Source organism: Lithobates pipiens, unplaced genomic scaffold (assembly GCF_037356315.1).
Source record: "Lithobates pipiens isolate NorthernLeopardFrog02 unplaced genomic scaffold, aLitPip1_a1.2 Scaffold_25, whole genome shotgun sequence".
Classification (NCBI taxonomy): Eukaryota; Metazoa; Chordata; class Amphibia; order Anura; family Ranidae; genus Lithobates; species Lithobates pipiens.
In genome coordinates this window covers 175,422,903-175,444,009 of record NW_027507787.1, presented here as the reverse complement: position 1 = coordinate 175,444,009, position 21,107 = coordinate 175,422,903, and the positions used below count along the sequence as shown (strand labels likewise).

At 41.2% G+C, this 21,107-nt stretch overlaps 1 long non-coding RNA gene across 1 annotated transcript in view; it reads right to left on the bottom strand.

Moving 5' to 3' along the window:
• Positions 1-272: 272 nt before the first annotated feature.
• Positions 273-21,107, bottom strand: part of LOC143930687 (uncharacterized) — a 41,691-nt gene continuing 20,856 nt past the window's right edge. Inside the window, exon 2 of the long non-coding RNA XR_013262809.1 lies at positions 273-1,250. This is a non-coding gene — a long non-coding RNA (uncharacterized LOC143930687). The remainder of the gene's footprint in view (positions 1,251-21,107) is intronic.

Below are 21,107 nucleotides of genomic sequence, written 5' to 3'. Positions count from 1 at the left end.
AGTATATTTCAGACCAGTAGCACTTCAAGGCTGTACACTCCCACCAAACAGAAAAAAGTGCCTTCTGTTTGGCAGTCTCCGGACCAAGTAAAAGATTAGGATGTTTGGACTTTAAAGATCATGGTTGCTGCCCAGGCCTTTTTAAAAGAAAAGCTATTCTCACTTCCTCTTCATATTGTATATGCAGTTATGTGCTATGGAAATAAAAAAACAGGATTTTGCTTGCACGTTATTGGATGATCCAAGTGAACATAGCTTCCTCTTTATTAAGCTTTTTTTTTTACAAATGCATCCTCTTTACTAAGCTTAGTGAACATTCAGTTTGCACAGTGAACAGTTACTACTGCATAAGATTCACACATATGCAGCTTTAGTGCTTTTTGCATTTTGCAGATTTGCACTGCAGTCCATTTACCATGGTTTCCTATGGAGCACGTTCTGTAGTGCAAATCTGCAAAATGCAAAAAGCACAAAAAAATGAATAGGTGTGAATCCAGCCTTAATCAAGCCTATTAGAAAAAGAGAGAGATTACACCATTGGGAGCCTCTGCATTGTCTACCCTAAGGCCTGATTCACACCTATGCAGGTTGCATTTTGCGTTTTTCAATACACGCTTTTGATCTATTGAAGTCTATGGAACCAAAAAAAACTTAAAAAAATTGGTTGTTTCCATAAAATGCACAGATGTGAAGTACATCCATAGGAAACCATGTTAAATGGACTGTAGTGTGTGTTCTGCAAAACTGAAAACGCACAAAAAAATGCATAGGTGTGAACCAGGCCTTACCCTATCAACTGCTCTGCCCCTGTCTGGCACACCTGCTGTCATTACAGCCTAATCTGAAACAGCTATTACACTGAATTTATCTGCAGGGGGCAATAAGAAATCCATTTATGTTGATACATTGAGAGGCGGAGGAACTGATAGTCATCATTGCACATTGAGAAGTATTTCCCAATTCATTACATTGTGTGATAAGAATTCTAATTACTGTTACAAGTCACTAATAAAATGTAGCAGGTGTCATGCATAATGATGGAATTGCTTTTATTGTGATTGTATTAGGAATGCGTGATCTTTCTGGCAATATTTGTCACATATTCACAGTGAAGCTTTGGAGATGAATAGATAGCAGGGAAGATGTGGTTTAATTCTGTCCAGCATGGACTGTGAGTGTCCAGGGTCTGTAGCGGTAGTAGTTGGTTTGGCCTATCCTAGGAACGGGGAATTTGCTTGAAAGTGCTCACTCTGCAAAAGAGATAAAACAGCAATTAAAGTGCAAAGTCAACACTCTTGTAAGCACCGGCGCCAGCAGACAAAGAGGTTGTCTTGTTAAACATAAGTAAGGATGAAGAGACATGATGGAAAGGTGAGAGGGGGTGAGTTGATAGGAATGAAACTAGTAAAGAAAAATTATAGAAATTAATATGGTAAATGTAACTTGTAAGGGACAGGAAATGGGGACTGCCATTGCTGTTTTTTTGAAGGTGTGAGCTCTAGAACAATAGAGCAATCATAATTATTTTAAGCTGGACATATACTGATAGAATTTAATGTGATACATTTTTTCCTTTTTCAGAAGGTTTGTTTGATTTTCTAATGGTTAATGAGGTCAAACTAGTGATAGGTTTAAACCTTATGACGAAACATTTCGAAGGAGCAGAATGGAAGATTTTTCTCCAAGAAACAAATGCTAACTGTGAAAATTATTTGTAATGCAAATGTTCTAAGAACAAAAGAAAACTATTTAATACATTCAAGTACCAGGTCTGGATGAAATTTTTAGAACCAAAATAGACGAAGCAAGATCAAAAGCTCTGACGAAGGTTTTTTTTTTCATTTTTATATGAACATTTGAATTTAATTCTACTGGCGTATGGGCATTTTTAGTTTTTCTATCCAGGCTGGCCATAAACAGCTCAACTTATGTCTGATTTTTGCCAAATCAATTGAAATTCAAGCCATGGGTGGCTCTACAAAAGTTATGCCGCGTACACATGATCAGAAATTTGGCCAGCAAAAGACAGATGAGAGCTTTTCATCAGAAAATACGACTGTGTGTAGGCTCCATCGGACGTTTGCTGGTGGAATCTTGGCCAGCAAAAGATTGAGAGCATGTTCTAAATTTTTCAGAAGGAAAAAGTTTCGTTCGGAAATTCCGATCGTCTGTAGCAATTCTGGCGCGCAAAATTCCTACGCATGCTCAGAAACAATGAAACACATGCTCGGAAACATTGAACCTAATTTTCTCAGCTTGTCGTAGTGTTGTACATCGCCGTGTTCTTGATGGTCGGAATTTGGTGGGACTGTGTGTAGGCAACACAAGCTTGAGCGGAATTCCATCGGAAAAGCCTTGGATGGTTTGAATTCCGATCGTGTGTACGCGGCATTAGTTTGAAAATTGACTGAGGCAGGCCAGGGAAACATTTTTCAGATGAACAGCAACTGCATCCTATCAGATGTGGTTACTGTTCGGGTATTTACACAGCCACAGGTGCCAGTGTCAGATTAGGCGACCCGTCAGATTTTGGAGAGGAAGTAACGTTCCGTCACGGCCATCAGTAAGGATACAGTGAGAAGGCGGCAAGCGGACATCTTGTTACACCCACCGGAGTCTTGCATTTTACACTTGTTTTTAACAGTAAACTGAGCTTATAGAGTGAAATTCAGTATTTTGAAATCTGTCTGACAGTACTGATGTTGAATTTTCAAAGCAGCAATGTTCTGTCAGATTAGCAAACCTATGAGTTTAGCAGGCTCGCCGCTGCTTTTAACCGCTTCGGCCCTGGAAGAATTTACCCCCTTCCTGACCAGAGCACTTTTTGCGATTCGGCACTGTGTCGCTTTAACTGACAATTGAATACCCCAACAAAATTGACATCCTTTTTTTCCCCACAAATAGAGCTTTCTTTTGGTGGTATTTGATAGCCTCTGCAGTTTTTATTTTTTGCAATGTAAACAAAAAAAAGTGACAATGTTGAAAAAAAAGCAATATTTTTTACTTTTTGCTATAATAAATATTGTCTCCTCAGTTTAGGCCGATATGTATTCTTCTACATATTTTCGGTTAACAAAAAATTGCAATAAGCGTATTTTGATTGGTTTGCGCAAAATTTATAGTATCTACAAAATAGGGGATAGATTTATGCCATTTTTATTATTATTTTTTGTTTATTAGTAATGGCAGTGATCTGCTATTTTTATCGGGACTGTGACATTATGGCAGACAGATCAGGCACTTTTGAAAATTTTTTGGGACCATTGTCATTTATACAGCTATAAAAAATGCATTGATTACTGTGTAAATTACACTGGTAGTGAAGGGGTTAACCACTAGGGAGCGATGAAGGGGTTAAGTGTGTCCTAGGGAGTGATTCTATCTGTGGAGAGGAGGGGCTACAATATACATGACAGCAATCACTGCTCTCGATGATAGAAAGCAGTGATCTCTGTCCTGCCTCTAGGCAGAACAGGAAAATGCTTTGTTTACAAAATGCTTTGTTTACAAAAGCATCTCCCCATTCTACCTCTTTGTGACACGATTGCAGGCACCCAGTGCACATCGAGTCCGTGGCATCCTTGGCCACGGTCACAGAGAACACGGCGGGCCCACCTACAGCATCACTTCTTAAAGGGGATGTACCTGTACGCCCTTTTGCCCACCAGTGCTATTCTGCCGACGTATATCGGCGTGCGCTGGCTGGGAGGCGGTTGAAATTCAACATCCAATTTGTCAAACGGATTTAAAAATACTGTATTTCACTATATATGTTCTGTTTACTGTTAAAAATAAGAAATGCAAGACTCCGGTAGGTATAAGAAGATATCTGCTTGCCGCCTTCTCACTGTATCCTTATGCCACGTACACACGATCACACATTCCGACAACAAAACCCATGGGATTTTTTCAGACGCATGTTAGCTCAAACTTTTGCCTTGCGTACACACGGTCACACAATGTTGTCGGAAATTCCGAACGTCAAGAACGCGGTAACGTACAACGAGCCGAGAAAATGTAAGTTCCATAGCCAGTGCGGCTCTTCTGCTTGATTCCGAGCATGCGTGGAACTTTGTGTGTCAGAATTGTGTACACACAATTCAGATCTCAAATTTTGTGTGTTGGAAATTCCGATGGAAAATGTCCAATGGAGCCTACACGCGGTCGGAATTTCCGACAAGAAGCTCCCATCGAACATTTTCCGTTGGAAAATCCAACCGTGTGCACGGGGCATTACTGTGGACGAATGCGGGGTGTAGAAAGATGGCTGCGACTGAACGTTGCATCTGTTACAAAATCTGACGGTTCGCCTAATCTGATGAAACACCTGGACTGTTTGTATACAATAGCCAGTGGTAGAGATTCCTCCATCTATGCTGTTAGCATGGTTGTAGGAATAGATTGACTTTATTTTGATCAGCCCATGGGTTGAACAAGAGCAAGTTAAGCTGTCCACCTTAGGTCATTTACCTACCAAAAATGTGCATATCAGATTTCCAGATGCTTCAATGGTTACATATTTTTCCTGAGTGATTGGTCAGTAACTCACCAGACAGTGGCCATGACTATTCCAGAACTTGCAGCTTATAAAATGAGTCCATTTTCCCATAAAAGAAAACTGGATTCAGGAATATGGAGGCAGTATCTGACTTTTATCCCAATCTGGTTTCTTATCAGAAACAAATATGGTAGTTGAGGCTTAAATATAGCTAATTTAGATACCTAATTTGACTTGGGATCAGCCATAAGGAGTATACTGACTGCAGGAGAGAACAGACTGATAGAAAGATGAGCTGCTGTTGCTTTTTTACTATTCATTCACAAGCTAGAAACAGAGGGGTCACCAAACTTTTTTGGTTATCAGCACCAGAGAAGAGTCAGGTCACCAGGCTAGCTGTCCTGTGTTGTTCTGGGAGGCAAAACAACCTTCATAGATTATTTTATCCATGTATTAAATCCTATTCACATGCCATGATGAGATTTTATTCATGGCAATTTTTAAGCATATTAACAATTGTTTTTCTTTTAGTATATATGACTTCATGCGACACTTCCCAAAAAAACTTGTGAAGAAGCTCCTCTGAGCGAAACATGTAGAGTAAGAAGTGGTTGTATATGTCAAAAGAAATATGTGATTCTTGTAAATGTTTACTGCGATTTTAAAGAATTGCTTAAATAAAATTTATATTTTTCTAAATTGATTGGTTCATTCCACTTTTTGGTACCTTAAAAGTCTCACCTGCCCCTTCTTCCTCTTTTTCTTGTTTAAATAGGATGTGGTACCAAACTTTGATCTCTTATCAACCAGTCCTTAAATATATCATGTATTAAGCTGTTTTCCTGGATTTCTAGATATATGTATATATAAAGCCAAAACATTTTTTTAAATGTTGGAGTAAAACATTTATTATCATCTTTTTCCCGACCGTGTCCCATTGTGGAAATGCTACCTCTAATTTCTAAAGTGAGGAAATTAAGACAAAATATGCGCTTAGACAGTTCCTACTGGAACAGGTATCTGTCTCCATTGGAACCGTTCCCCTCTATCCTTGTTCTTGTGACAACTGAAATTTAAGATTTTCGATCACTTTCAGTCCTGGTGACAAGAATTACTAGGACAGGTAGAGAGGATGAATCTCATAAATAAATAAAGCCTCAACATATACATTAAGCCATCGTAATATTGTCACATAAAAACAGCCAATGGATTTCGGGGGCAAAAAACTCATCATTCATCAGAATTACAAAACAGACACAATTCAGAATAGTAATAGAGTAATAGAAATGAAAAACAATAAACAAAAAATAAAACTTGTGTCCATGCATACTATAAATAGAGAATATTATATGGTATACTATTTTAAAACAAACCATAGGTAAAAAAAAAAAAAGAAGAATAAAAATAAATAAATAAAAATAAATAAAATAAAAGGAACTGTTGCATGTAAAAGGTTCAAAATGAGTAATATAAATTTAAAAAAAATGATCATGAAAAACAAAAAAAAAAAACTTGTGCCCATACATACTGTATATAAATAATGAATATTATATGATATATTATTTTGAAACAAACCATAGGCAAAAAATAAATAATAAATGATCAAATAAATGAACTGTTGCACGTAAAAGGGTTAAATTGCAAACAAAAGAGTATAAACCAAAAACCACTAGTACTCACATCTACCATACAAAAAAATGTATTGGCAAATAAGCTAAGTGTGAATAACAGAATGAAAACCACTCTGTAACAAACCATAAATCAAATAAAAGAACAGAGCTTTCTATGTGTGGGTAACAAAATGTTGCACTAGCTATTATGTATCACTGCAATACAGGTAATCATGGCTGGGATAGCCAAACAAATGTCAGAGGATTTTTAAACATGTGCAACACTTGTATCAACCGTTCTTGTATCATATTTAAAAAGAATGTCTGTGTATAAAACAAAGTCTGTGTATAAAGCAGTAATTCGAATTGAAAATACAACAAAAATATTCCCCTATATCTCTTCACTTCCTGTCCTATAGTCAAAGCAGAAAATGAGAAGAAAGCCCTTCAAGGTGAGGGAATCCCTGATTGTCACCAGGATCACCAGCATAGTGTCCCCTCTACAGGTAATGTTCAGGTGACAACCCATAATTTGGAATTTCCTTTCACTTTCACTTTTAAGGACAATTAAAGAGGGTGAATCTTCCTAACAGGGGTACAGAGGGCAATAAAAACCTGACAGTGATTCTAATCCCCTTTCACGCTATCCAAAATAAAATATAAAAATTAAAAAGTTTTGCCATTGATCATACTTTAAAGAGGAGGGCCGTTTAAAAAAAAAAAAAAAATTAAAAGTCAGCAGCTGCAAACACTGCAGCTGCTGACTTAATAAGCACACTTACCTGTCCAGGGCACACGCGATGTCGGCCGCCCGAGGCCGACCCGTCCCTCGGCTCTCGGGTCCCGGCGCCGCCATTCCTGCTAAGGGAAACAGGCAGTGGAGCCATACGGCTTCACTGCCCGTTTAATACTGCGCATGCGCGAGTCGCACAGCGCTTTGTGAATGGGACGCGCTGTGTTCTGGAACACACAGTTCCCAGAACACAGCGTGACCCATTACCCAGAAGACAACGCGACGAGGAGAGAAGAAAGAACATCTCCGCGGAGGAGGAAGGAGGAAGATTAGGATTATGTGCCTAGCAACATTCATTTTTTTTTTTAGATTTTTTTGTAATTTTTAATATTTTTTTTTTCAGGGTGGCCCTCCACTTTAAGCTGTTGCCGCCCGCGCTATTGCCGAATGACAGCTACAGCGGGGGGCTTACTTTGCCAGGATGGCGTCTATTGTCATCCTCCCACAATCACACTTCTGTGATCACAGATCAGGGTAAAGGGCCAATCACAGCAGCCCTTTACCATGTAATGAGCTGTGTCCAATGACAGCTGATCACTGATGTCAACCCAAGCTGGTTATCAGTCAATAACTGGCTTGTCTTAAAGGGACATCGACACTGATAATCAGAGCACTGATTATGAGGGCAGTCCCAACAGTGCCCATCAGTTCTGCCAATCAGTGTTCATCAGTGCTGCCCATCAGTGCCTCCTCATCAGTGCCACCTATCAGTGCTGCCTATTAGTGCCCATCAGTGCCGTCTATCAGTGTTCATCATATCTACCTATTAGTGCCCATCAGTGCCACCTATCAATGCAGCATCATCAGTGCCCACCAGTAAAGCCCTATTAGTGCCCATCAGTGCCACCTATCAGTACCCATCAGCGTCGCTTCATGAATGCCCATCAGTGCTGCCTATTAGTACACCTTTATCGGTGCCTCCTCATCAGTGTCCACCTGTGCCATCTCATCAGTGCCCATAAATGTCACCTATCAGTGCCAATCAGTGCAACCTCATCTGCGCACATCAACGAAGAAAAATGACCTATTTGCAAGATTTTATAACAAATTATGATTTTTTATATTTTTTTGTCGCTCTTTTTCCGTTTATTTAGCAAAAAATAAAAACCCCAGTGGTGATCAAATGGCATCAAAAGAAAGCTCTATTTGTGTGAAAACAATAATAAAAATGTTGTTTGGGTACAGTGTTACATGACCGCGCAATTGTCATTCAAAGTGGGGCAGTGCTGAAAATTAGCCTGGGCAGGAAGGGGGAATAGTGGCCAGTAGGCAAGTGGTTAAATAAAATCTTTTATTACTATGTTACTTCCAGTATCCCTACAGTCAGCTCACGTTTCTAAAAAAAAAAAAAAAAAAAAAAAAAAAAGTTTTCCCTTCAGTTAAACTTTGAAGTGGTTGTAAACCCTTATGCCCCATACACACGGTCAGAATTTCTGACAGAAAAAGTCAGACGGGAGCTTTTCATCATATATTCCGATCTTGTGTATGTCCCATCTGACTTTTTATGTCAAAAATTCTGATGGACCTAGAAAGAGAACATGTTCTATATTTTTCCTACGGAACAAATTCCTATCGGACAAACCTTCAAACCCCATACACACTATCAGATTTTCTGCTGATTTTTACCTTCAGATTTACCAAAACCATATATAATATGAGGTCAAACCTTAGGAGTTTCAATTTGTATGCAATCAGCCAGGCCCTTCCACTACATGGTTTTGGTAAATCTGAAGACAATAATTGGCAGAAAATCTGATAGTGTGTATGGGGCTTTAGAGTTTTGTTTCAAACATTTTATTGAAAAGCCAATATTAAAGTACAGTAATAATATTGACATAGAATAAACAGTATACAGTTAAGAATACAGATATAGTAATAGGTTAGGTACATGTACAGCTCTGAATTAGTTAGTGTTGTATACATAATTTTTTCATTAGTATTAACCAAAAGAATTCCTTCTCGAGAGAGGCTTTAGAGTTTATTCCGACCGGAAAACCGATCTTGTGTACAGGGCATTACACATACCCAGTGATGTGACTGGCCTCAGGTGATATACAGAGATGACACTAATGCTGCTATATAAGTTGTACCTGTTTATCCTGACCCCACTATCATCACTGTATATAAGTGTGCAAGACTGACAAAAATACTGGAGTTCAGCTTTTAAGATAATTTATTTTTACAGAGCAACTGTCCAAAAACAGAATTTAGATGTAACAGTTGTTCTAAAATGTACGCCATTACCAGTGTAGGGTAAAAACTTTTCTTGCACTAATCTTTGTTAGTTTGCCTGGACAAGATGATATAACATGGGGCTATTTCTTTTTCAGAAAACACACTCCAAGAGCAGTAGTCCCTAAAACAGGGAGCCAGGGCCTGAATTAGGCTCTGCCCTCACCTAAGTTGGCCCGTCATGGGGCATCAGCATCCAATCGGATGATCGTGACCGAGGAAACTATAGAGTAACTAAGTTCCTCTAGACTTCCTCCCCATCTGCATTGCCACTTTGGTCAAATGCACCTGCCTACAGGTTGATGGGGGGGGGGGGGGTTTGGTGGGGGAACCAAGGAAGGCAAAATCTATCTATGTAGATTCAATTTCAGCTTTAACCACTTCAATAAAGGGCATTTTCACCCCCTTCCTGCCCAGAACAATTTTTTGTTTTCAGCGCTGTCGCTCTTTGAATGACAATTGTGTGGTCGTGCGATACTGTACCCAAACAAAATTGAAGTCCCTTTGTCCCCACGAATAGAGCTTTCTTTTGATGGTATTTGATCACTTCTGCATTTTTTCTTTTTTGTGCTATAAACAAAAGAAGAGTGACAATTTTGAAAAAAAAACACAGTATTTTTACTTTTTGCTATAATAAATATAACTAAATATTTTTTTCCTCAGTTTAGGCTGATATGTATTATTCTAGATATTTTTGGTAAAAAAAAAAAAAAGAAATCGCTATACGCGTATATTGATTGGTTTGCGCAAACGTTATAGCTTCTACAAAATACGGGATCGATTTTATGGATTTATTTTTCACTAGTAATGACGGCGATCTGCATTTTTTTTCGTGACTGAGACATTGCGAAACTTCAGAAACTTTTGACACATTTTTAGGACCATTCACATTTTTACAGCGATCAGTGCTATAAAATTTCACTGTGTAAATGTGACTGGCAGGGAAGGGGATAACACTAAAGTGTGATCGAGGGGTTAATTATGTTTCCTAGGGAGTGATTCCAACTTTACGGGGAGGGGACATACAAGAGGAGGAGACCAATCGGTGTTCCTCTGTACTGGGAACACACCATCGGTCTCCTCTCACCTGACATGACATGAATCTGTGTGTATACACACACAGATCAACGGTCCTGCTGTGTTCACGGGAAATCGCGGGTGCCCGGCGAACATTGCAGGCGCCGGGCGGACATTGCGGGTGCTGGGCACATACACTGGGTTCCAAGCAATGCGGCCCCCTAGATGGCCGGGAATCCAGAACGTCATATGACGCCCACCCGATGGGAGATCCCTCACTATAGGCGTCATATTACTATGGGCGGGTATGGAAGTGGTTAATGATGATTGTCCCATGTATGGGTGGTGCTGCATTAGGTGAAACTATATGCTTTCTTCATCCCAGACACTGCTGTAAGTGCCATGCTTGCATTCCTGAGACTTACAGTTCCTGCGATAGTATAGCGTTGATATTGGTTGCTCGCTCTCCACCTTCTTCTGGTCTTGTCCATTCGCAAAGCATCTTACTCTATATACTTTTCATGGCATCCATCCACCCCTCCTTTCCCCTCATCCATTCAAAGCTTGCCTTATGGATAAGATGAAAATACTACAAGATGTTTTGTGAATAGATGATGGGAGAGGAAGGTGGAGAACAACTATCATCATTGTATTTATTGATTTTATTCTTCACTCCCAAATGTTTCTTGCACACCAAATGACTGGTCTTGCTGAACTGCTTGCATTTACTGCCCTCCACCCCCCTCCCTGTGTAGTGCAATCATAGAAGGATGCGCAGTGCAGGACCATAGAAGGATGTGCAGTGCAGGGTCATAGAGGGATGCGCAGTGCAGGACCATAGAAGGATGCGCAGTGCAGGACCATAGAAGGATGCGCAGTGCAGGACCATAGAAGGATGCGCAGTGCAGGACCATAGAAGGATGCGCAGTGCAGGACCATAGAAGGATGCGCAATGCAGGACCATAGAAGGATGCGCAGTGCAGGACCATAGAAGGATGCGCAGTGCAGGACCATAGAAGGATGCGCAGTGCAGGGCCATAGAGGGATGCGCAGTGCAGGACCATAGAAGGATGCGTAGTGCAGGACCATAGAAGGATGCGCAGTGCAGGGCCATAGAGGGATGCGCAGTGCAGGACCATAGAAGGATGTGCAGTGCAGGACCATAGAAGGCTGTGTAGTGCAGTGCAGGACCATAGAGGGATGTGCAATGCAGGACCATAGAAGGATGTGCAGTGCAGGACCATAGAGGGGTGTACAATGCAGGACCATAGAAGGATGCGTAGTGCAGGACCATAGAAGGATGCGCAGTGCAGGACCATAGAAGGATGCGCAGTGCAGGGCCATAGAGGGATGCGCAGTGCAGGACCATAGAAGGATGTGCAGTGCAGGGCCATAGAAGGCTGTGTAGTGCAGTGCAGGACCATAGAGGGATGTGCAATGCAGGACCATAGAAGGATGTGCAGTGCAGGACCATAGAGGGGTGTACAATGCAGGACCATAGAAGGATGTGTAGTGCAGGACCATAGAAGGATGTGCAGTGCAGGACCATAGAGGGATGTACAATGCAGGACCATAGAAGGCTGTGTACTGCAGGACCATAGAGGGATGTGCAGTGCAGGACCATAGAAGGATGTACAATGCAGGACCATAGAAGGATGTGTAGTGCAGGACCATAGAGGGATGTACAATGCAGGACCATAGAAGGATGTGCAGTGCAGGACCATAGAGGGATGTACAATGCAGGACCATAGAAGGCTGTGTACTGGAGGACCATAGAGGGATGTACAATGCAGGATCATAGAAGGATGTGCAGTGCAGGACCATAGAGGGATGCGGAATGCAGGACCATAGAAGGCTGTGTAGTGCAGTGCAGGACCATAGAGGGGTGTACAATGCAGGACCATAGAAGGATGTGTAGTGCAGGACCATAGAAGGATGTGCAGTGCAGGACCATAGAGGGATGTACAATGCAGGACCATAGAAGGCTGTGTACTGCAGGACCATAGAGGGATGTGCAGTGCAGGACCATAGAAGGATGTACAATGCAGGACCATAGAAGGATGTGTAGTGCAGGACCATAGAGGGATGTACAATGCAGGACCATAGAAGGATGTGCAGTGCAGGACCATAGAGGGATGTACAATGCAGGACCATAGAAGGCTGTGTACTGGAGGACCATAGAGGGATGTACAATGCAGGATCATAGAAGGATGTGCAGTGCAGGACCATAGAGGGATGCGGAATGCAGGACCATAGAAGGATGTGTAGTGCAGGACCATAGAGGGATGTGGAGAGCCCATCCACATTGTGGTAGTGCTGACAGGGGTTGGCTGCTGTGGGAGATAGGAATAAGATACATGAAGTATGCTTCTCTATGGCCCTGCCTAGACTTATAACCTTATTACAGAAGGCAGGAGCTACTAAAAGAGGATTTTTGCAAGCCAGAGTACAGCTTTTAGTTTGTATAAGAGCCTCGTGTACAGTAAGCTTTAAAGGGTGCCTTGGAGGCTCCAGAATGGCTATACAAGCTAGCTGTGCACACTGCTCTTATACATCCTACAGCCTGTATGCTGTATGTATGATGTACAATACCTGCACACTCCACTCATGGTCAGTTTTTTATATAGGTGAAGATGTTTATAGCATCAGGTCTATATAATATCTCCATAGTTATCTACCTTGGAGTTTGATGTAATCCTCAACTGTATTTTTTTTCACAGGAGCTTTTGCAAATATCTTCTCCACTTTGCTCAACTTTACATAGGAAAGGAAATTTGTTATGTGGAGCCTTCTAAAGAAATTATGAAACTTATTTTGGTCCTACTAAAAAGGGGAGGGGGGGGGGCAACCACATTTATTCAAGCTGTAAAATTGTCACCTGCACATAATGCTTTATGACTTCCTTCATTGTATGAAATGAATATGCAGGCTGCAATATGCAACCTTTCCTGCCTAGAATGGCAGTTGCCTGCCTGTCATCCTGATCCAATGGCTTCAATACTCGGGATGAGCCAATACGCCTGAGTTTAGTTTGCAAACCTCGAGCAAGTTTTGAGAACTTTACCATGAACCTTATTAAAGTCTATAGGGGGGAACTCTTTTTATTCAATTAAAACCACTCACAGGGCTACTGTCAAAGAAAGGGCATGGGAAGTCAGGCACTGCCATAGGGGGCATGTACTAAGGCCAAAGTTAAAAACACAGTATAAAACAATATAGCTCAGTAGAGTACGTTATAGCACAGTTTAGAACACTATAACACATTACTGTATAGCACAGTAAAAAACAATGAGGAACAAGTGCTGCGCTATGTTTTGTGATATAAAGTGACTCATGCCAACCGAATAAAATAATAAATCATGATATATCAATGCCATACATGTATCCATTATATTTAAAATGTCAAACACATATGCAGTGCAAATACATAAGGACAGTGAAACCAAAATCCAAGAGGTGAGTTTACCATTAAACAAAAATAGTCCATAAAGGTGAAGGCCACGGGTGTTTAACTTGAATATTGATAGGAGAAACCCTGAAGGTCCATTTAAGAGATCACCATGGTCAGTGGTGGCTGACCGTGTTGGGGGGGCACAAACAAGCTAAAATATTCAGTAAAAGACTGAAAAAAAATCATCAATTGCAGTCTGACTGTGCCCATGAAATGCTGCCACTGTGCCCATGAAATTTCACCATTGTGCCCATGAAATGCAGCAACTGTGCCCATGAAATGCAGCAACTGTGCCCATCAAATGTCGCCGCTGTACCATCAAATGCAGCCACTGTGCCCATCACATGCAGCCACTGTGCCCATCACATGCTGCCACTGTGCCCATCACATGCAGCCACTGTGAACCCCCCCGCTTGCTCGCTGACTGCCCAGCACTTACCCCTTGGTGAGGGGTCAGGCAGTGGGTGACGGCGGCGAGCTGTGGGATGATAAGATGAGCAGCAGGTCAGGCGGCAGCTCCTGTGTCCTCCATTTGTCTCGTCTTCCTTCCTGCTAGGCATCCAATTGGAGTGCCAGTGCCTTCAGCCAATCAGGTGATGGGTATTAGACCCATGCCTCCCGATTGGCGGAGAGGCGGTTCAGTGTTAGAAAAGCGAATATTCATTCGCTTTTCTAACACACCTGGGTGGGCTCCGAGCGCAATGCTCTGCGCTCCGAGTCCACTTTTTTTTAAGCCTATTAGAGCCTATGGCTCTAATCAGGTGTTTAAAAAAAAACACCCCCACTGTAATTCAGGCTGCTGGATGCCTGAATAGGGGGTGGCTACAGCGGCCATGGATAGATTCATGCAATGCATGAATCTATACATTCTACACAGAGGGGGTTGCGTGACAGAGGGGGGCGGTGCTCGGGCACCCCTAATGGGCAGGCCACCAATGATCACAGTGTTCATATGCGCCACCCACACAGAGGGTTAAATGCGATTACCAAAATTTGTGGACTCCACTGAGTCAAGCAGGCATCAGGAGAATAAGCTTTCAAAAGCTATAATCTGTGCGATGGGTCAACCAATCAGATCTCGCACCATTCAGGGTAAAAACATCTCTCTCTCAATCCAGCACGTCAGCCATCATAGCAACAAAGAATATCTTCACATAGTGTAAAACCAATCATATAAATGTATTAAAAGGAATGAAACACTTACATCCAATAGAAAACAAACCAGCTTTGACTTTACAGCGCTGGAGGGCTTCATTCCAAGGTGAGTATTTCATAATATGCTAGTATGCAATGCACATTATTTCATTGATTTGCAGGTTTGTTTCTTTCTTTTGGAACATCTGCGGTTTACAACCACTTTAAATTAGTTTCATTCATTTTCCAAATTTGTTTTGTTTTGTTTATTCGTATTTGAATTTCTGAATTTGACTGCATTCAAAAACATTTCAACTGCATTCTAAAACATTTCAATTGAATCTGTGTGTGAGAGATGTTTTGGTGTGCGCTAGTACACACAGAGACAGATGTTGATGGGACACTAGTCGTACAGATCTACACTGGAACATGCCTGCTGTGACAGCTGATTGGTTGCACTGGTAAGCTGTGACAGATGTTGATCTGACACACACGATGTCTACTACAGATGTTTTTGGGCACAGGTACACTGTGACAGATGTTGATGGGACACTCGTACACCTGACCTAGAGACAACATTATTAGAAAGGAAAAATTACCATATTTGTTTTCATCTGCAGGAAAATAATGTAATCATTTTTATTTTGTTTTCAAATTCGAATTGATTGGAATTATTAACAATTTGAATATTGGATTTTTATTTCTGACAGGTAGCCCTTGTACAATGCATATATATGTTTCATTTAAGCACCTGAATACTGGATAATTCTTTCCTGCCCAGGCCATTTTTCAGCTTTCGCATGGGATGTTGCTGGACAGTGGTGTCTCAGAGGTCTTGTGCAATGGTACACTGTGACAGATGTTTCGATGTGTGCAGTACACTATTCGTACACATGTTTTTGTACAGTATTAGTAGTAGTAGTATTTATCGTTTTTTTTTATTCTATTCTATTACTTTTTATTCTATTTTTTTATATTCTATTCTAATCCATTATTTTCTATTCTTTTCCAATTCAGATTTATTCTACTTGTAATATCAATTTCAGAAGAGGGTTAAAATCTTTTCTATTCTATTCCTTTATTTTCTATTCTATTATATTCAGCTTTTTTTTGCTATTCAATTTTGCGTGGTTTTACTCTATTCTTTTCTACTCTATTTACGATTCTATTCCTTTATATTCTATTCTATTATTTTCTATTCCATTACGGGCTTTTGTATTCTATTCCTTTATTTTCTATTCTATTTTATTGTATTCGGAAATTCGAATTTGAATTGAATTTGAAAGCGATTTGAATTCAAAAACGGTTTGAATTATACTTGAATTTCATTCAAAATTTTATTTCGTTATTTTGGATTAATTTAAATTTGTTACTATTGAAATTTGGATATTCAGATACATCCTAACTTCCGCATAACCAAAATTTCATCCAAATTTTGATTCAGAACCAAACTAATCGCACATGTCTATCTACAACCCCAATTCCAAAAAAGTTTGGGACGCTGTATAAAAGCGACATTAAAACACAATGCAATGATTTTCAAATCTCATAAACCCACATCGAAAATAGAAAACTTATTAAACATTTAGGCTATTTTCACACTGGGGCCGTGCTAGCGGTATAGAGCCACACGTTTTAGCGGCACTTTACCATTGTTTTAGCTGCGTTTAAAACCGCCCATGTTGCAGCGCTTCCAAATCGATTTACAGGCACTTTGGAAGCATCACCCATTCATTCCAAAGGGCAGGGGTGGTTTAGGAGTGCTGTATACACCGCTCCAAAACCGCCTCAAAGATGCTGCTTACAGGACTTTTTGTCTCGTCCCAAAAGCGCATTAAGCAAATTTAGGATATATTTACAGTACATGCAGGTAAGCCTTACTATAGGCTTACTCATAGGTACAATTAAAGAGGAAGACTTTACTTCCTCTTTAAAGCGGACGTCCGGCCGTTTTATTTTATTTGTTTAAAGTCAGCAACTACAAACACTGCAGCTGCTGACTTTTAATAAGGTCCAGCGAGCCCACGATGTCGTCGTCCCCCCAGGGTCGATCCGTCCACTGGACCGAGTCCCGGCGCCGCCATCCTAATAAAGGGAAACAGGCAATGGAGACTTGCAGCTTCTCTGCCCGTTTCCTACTGCTCATGCGCGAGTCGCGTGGTGCTTTGCGAATGGTTTCTTGTCTACTGGGACACACACGTCCCAGAAGACATCGTGCCCCATCTCCCAGGAGAAAACGCGAGGGAGGACAAGAACCGTGGAGTAGGAAGTGGTAGATTAGGACGATCTGTGCCTAGCAACAGCCATTTCTGGTAATTTAAAAAAAATGTATTTTTTTTTAAATGTTTTTTAATGTATTTTAACCGGCACTGATGAGGTGGCACCAATGAAGTGGCACTGATGAGGTGGCATTGATGGGCACTGATATCTGGCAATGATGGGCACTGATAGGTGGCACTGATGGGCGACACGGATGGACACTGATAGGTGGCACAATTTGTCACTGATAGCTGGCACGGATTGGCATGGATAGGTAGCATGAATGGCCATAGATAGGTGGCACAGATGGGCATGGATGGTCACTGATAGTTGGCATGGATGGGCACTGATAGGTGGCACAGATGGGCACTGATAGGCGACATTGTATTGTATTGTTTTGCATTGATGGATGCCAATCAGTGCCAAACAATAATGCATGCCAATCAGTGATGTCCATTGTGGGCACTGATTGGCATCCATTGTGGGCACTGATTGGCATCCCTGGTGGTCTAGGGTGGCATACCTGGTGCTGGGCATCCCTGGTGGTCTGGTGGCATCCCTGGTGGTCCAGTGTCGGCATCCTCGGGGGGGCTGTGCTGATAATCGATCAGTACAGACCCCCCTGTCAGAGGAGCAGCCGATCGGCTCTCCTCTACTCGGGTCTGACAGACGCGAGTGAGGAAAAGCCGATCACCGGCTCTTTCTATTTACACTGTGATCAGCCGTGATTGGACACGGCTGATCATGTGGTAAAGAGTCTCTGTCGGAGACTCTTTACCGAGATCGTAGTTGCGGGGTGTCAGTCGGACACCCCGCAACTACGATCTCGGTAAAGAGTCTCCGACAGAGACTCTTTAACAACGATTGCCGCGATGCGCGCCCCCCGGGGGTGCACAGCAGCTCAAAATCCTGAGGACATCCTATGATGTCCGGTCAGGATTTTGAAACCACTTTGCAGCAGTCATTTGACTATTTTGGCGGGCGACAAGTGGTTAAGGAGCGTATATATATATATATATATATATATATATTTTTTTTTTTTTTTTTTTTTTTTAAGGGTGGACCTCCGCTTTAAAGCAAAAAAAGGTTTAAAGCAAAACTTTGAGTACCACAGACCAAAAACTGCTATTTAAATGATTTTTAATACTCAAAGCAAACTTACTATCCATCAACGTCTCCATTCTTTATTTTGTTAAGAAATCATTCCCCTCAACATTTCTGCCCATAAGCATCTTGGCCAAGATGGTTCATGTAGCATTTATGTCCTGTAATCCATCTGCCCTTAGCTCAGGTATGCAGGCATGATGGTGTGCTTGGCTGGAAAAACTCCCTCCCCTTCCTACTGAGGACTCCTGGGATGTAGGACATCATTTATCCAAGCCTGGAAACTAGGAAGTTACTGAATGTAAAAATTAGAAAAAAAAAAGTAAATATATTATACTTTCTTATTTATTTTAGAATGATAGCAGCATGAGGATTAAAAGAGAAGCCATACTCACCTAGATGGGTGCATCTGCCCCACGCTGCCTCTGAGACAGACTGTCAGTCACCGACTCTCTGCTCTGCCCCTCCAGCACTCACTGGAGTGCTGGGCTGTGGAGGGAGTGGGAACGGCTTGCTCAGGCTCTTAGTAGCTCACTGAGAGGCTTAGCAAGCTGCCGGTCTAGGCACCTGGGTGGATTCTGACCATATAGTCCGGATCTTTTCTCGACCATATGAAGATCTGTTTAGTTCTCCAAGATTTGTCGGACAACCTATCTGCCAAGTTCCTTAAAAAACTGTGTTTTTTAGTTTACGTAAAAAAAAAAAAAGAAAAGATATTTGTATCTAAAGCACCAAATATTGATTTTGATTTCTCTTCTGTTTATTTACTCCATTTTGTCAATTGATAAAAATAAACTATTAACTCTTCTATTTCTGTAAGCATTCTTAATTTACATCATTTTTCACACCTGCCTAAAACTTTTGCACAGTAATATATACAGTATATATGTAATAATTATTTGATCCCCTGCAGATTTTGTAAGTTTGCCCACTTACAAAGAAATGAAGGGTCTATCATTTTTATCATAGGTGTATTTTAAATGATAGCAACAGAATATCAACCAAAAATCCAGAAAAAAACACGATATAAATGTTACAAATTGAGATGCAGTTCAGTGAGTAAAATAAGTATTTGATCCCCAAGAAAAACATGTCCCAAGTCTCCTCCCTCAAGAAGGCACAGGTACAGTCATGCCAATGAACATCTAAATAATTCAGAGAAGGATTGAGAGAAAGTCCTGTGGTCAGATGAGACCAAAATTGAGGTCTTTGGCATTAGCTCGACTCGCTGTGTTTGGGGGAAGAAAAATGACTATGACCCTAAGAACACCATCCCTACAGTCAAGCACGGAGGTGCAAACATTATGCTTTGGGGCTGTTTCTCTGCTGAAGGTACAGTCCAACTTTGCCGCATTGAGGGGCCAATAGACGGGGCCATGTATTATAAAATCTTGGATGAGAACCTTCTTCCCTCAGCCAGAACACTGAAGATGTGTTGTGGATGGGTCTTCCAGCATGACAATGACCCAAAACATACCGCCAAGGCAACAAGGGAGTGGCTCAAGAAGAAGCACATTAAGGTTATGGAGTGGTCTAGCCAGTCCGCAGACCTTAACCCTATAGAAAATTTATGGAGCTGAAACTTCGAGTTGCTAAGATACAGCCAAGAAATCTTAAGGATTTAGAGAAGATCTGTAAAGAAGAAGAGTGGACCAAAATCCCTCCTGAGATGTGTGGAAACCTGGACACCAACTACAAGAAACGTCTTATCTCTGTGCTAGCCGACAAGGGTTTCTCCACCAACTACTAAGCCACGTTTTACTTGGGAATCAAATACTTATTTTACTCACTGAACCGCAACTTAATTTATAGCATTTGTTTTATGGGTTTTTCTGGATTTTTGGTAGACATTCTGTCTATGTCGTTTAAAATATACCTATGATAAAATTATAGAACTTACAAAATCTGCAGGGGATCAAATAATTATTTTCACCACTGTATACACTATATTGTCAAAAGTATTGGGACACCTGCCTTTACACGTACATGAACCTCACAAATGCGCTTCTGGAAGAATGGTCAAACATTCCCATAGACACACTCCTAAACCTTGTGGACAGCCTTTCTAGAAGAGTTGAAGCTGTTATAGCTGCAAAAGGTGGGCCAACTCAATATTGAAACCTATCGACTAAGACTGGGATGCCATTAAAGTTCATGTGTGTGTAAAGGCAGGTGTCCCAATATTGACAATACAGTATATATAGATATATATTAGGGCTGTTACTGATTAAAATTTTCTTGTGCGATTAATCGATTTTTTTTAAATCGATTAATCTACTAATTTTGATTATAACGCACATACAGATCCAACTACTTTTAGCTGATCTCCTTGCATTGCAACTCTGCATTAGTCAGTGGTAAATGTGGTATACACTATATACAATCACCTGACACTAGTTCGTTTCCACAATCCATGACTTAACTTCACAGTTCACACAAATACGTTTTAAATTAAAACTGTAGCACTGACGTGAGTATTTTTTTTTTCACAGTAGTGTGACAATCCCTCCACCTCCGGTCTAACTTATCACTCTCACCTTATGGCATGGACCCCTGTGCAAACAGGTGGTCATGCAAGCGGGTATCAAAAGGGTTAACATGGACCATAAACTTCTCTCACGTCTCCTTAGATCTCAGCAAGGACTCCAGGTCATGGGTAGAAAGAAAAGATCTAAGTGCTCACCGCTTAAGTATAAGATTTAATTTTTGCATTCAATCACAAACTACTCACATAAAGATGATAAAAACACAGCATGTAAAGCCAACAACCGTGTTAGTTCCGTAGGGCAGCAGTGGGTGACGTCACGCGTAGCTCCTCCCTGTATGCGTTACATTCAATCAGTACTTCAAAGTCACTGGACCCTTCCCTTCGTTAGCAGACGGAGGCACTTGGGGAAGGGGTAGAGTTGCCATCTCATCCCTTTAAACCCGAACACATATGAATCACCCCGGTTCTGAGGCTAATTAAATGCAGATAAGGCACCAAGTGAGTTTAATTACCACCTTATT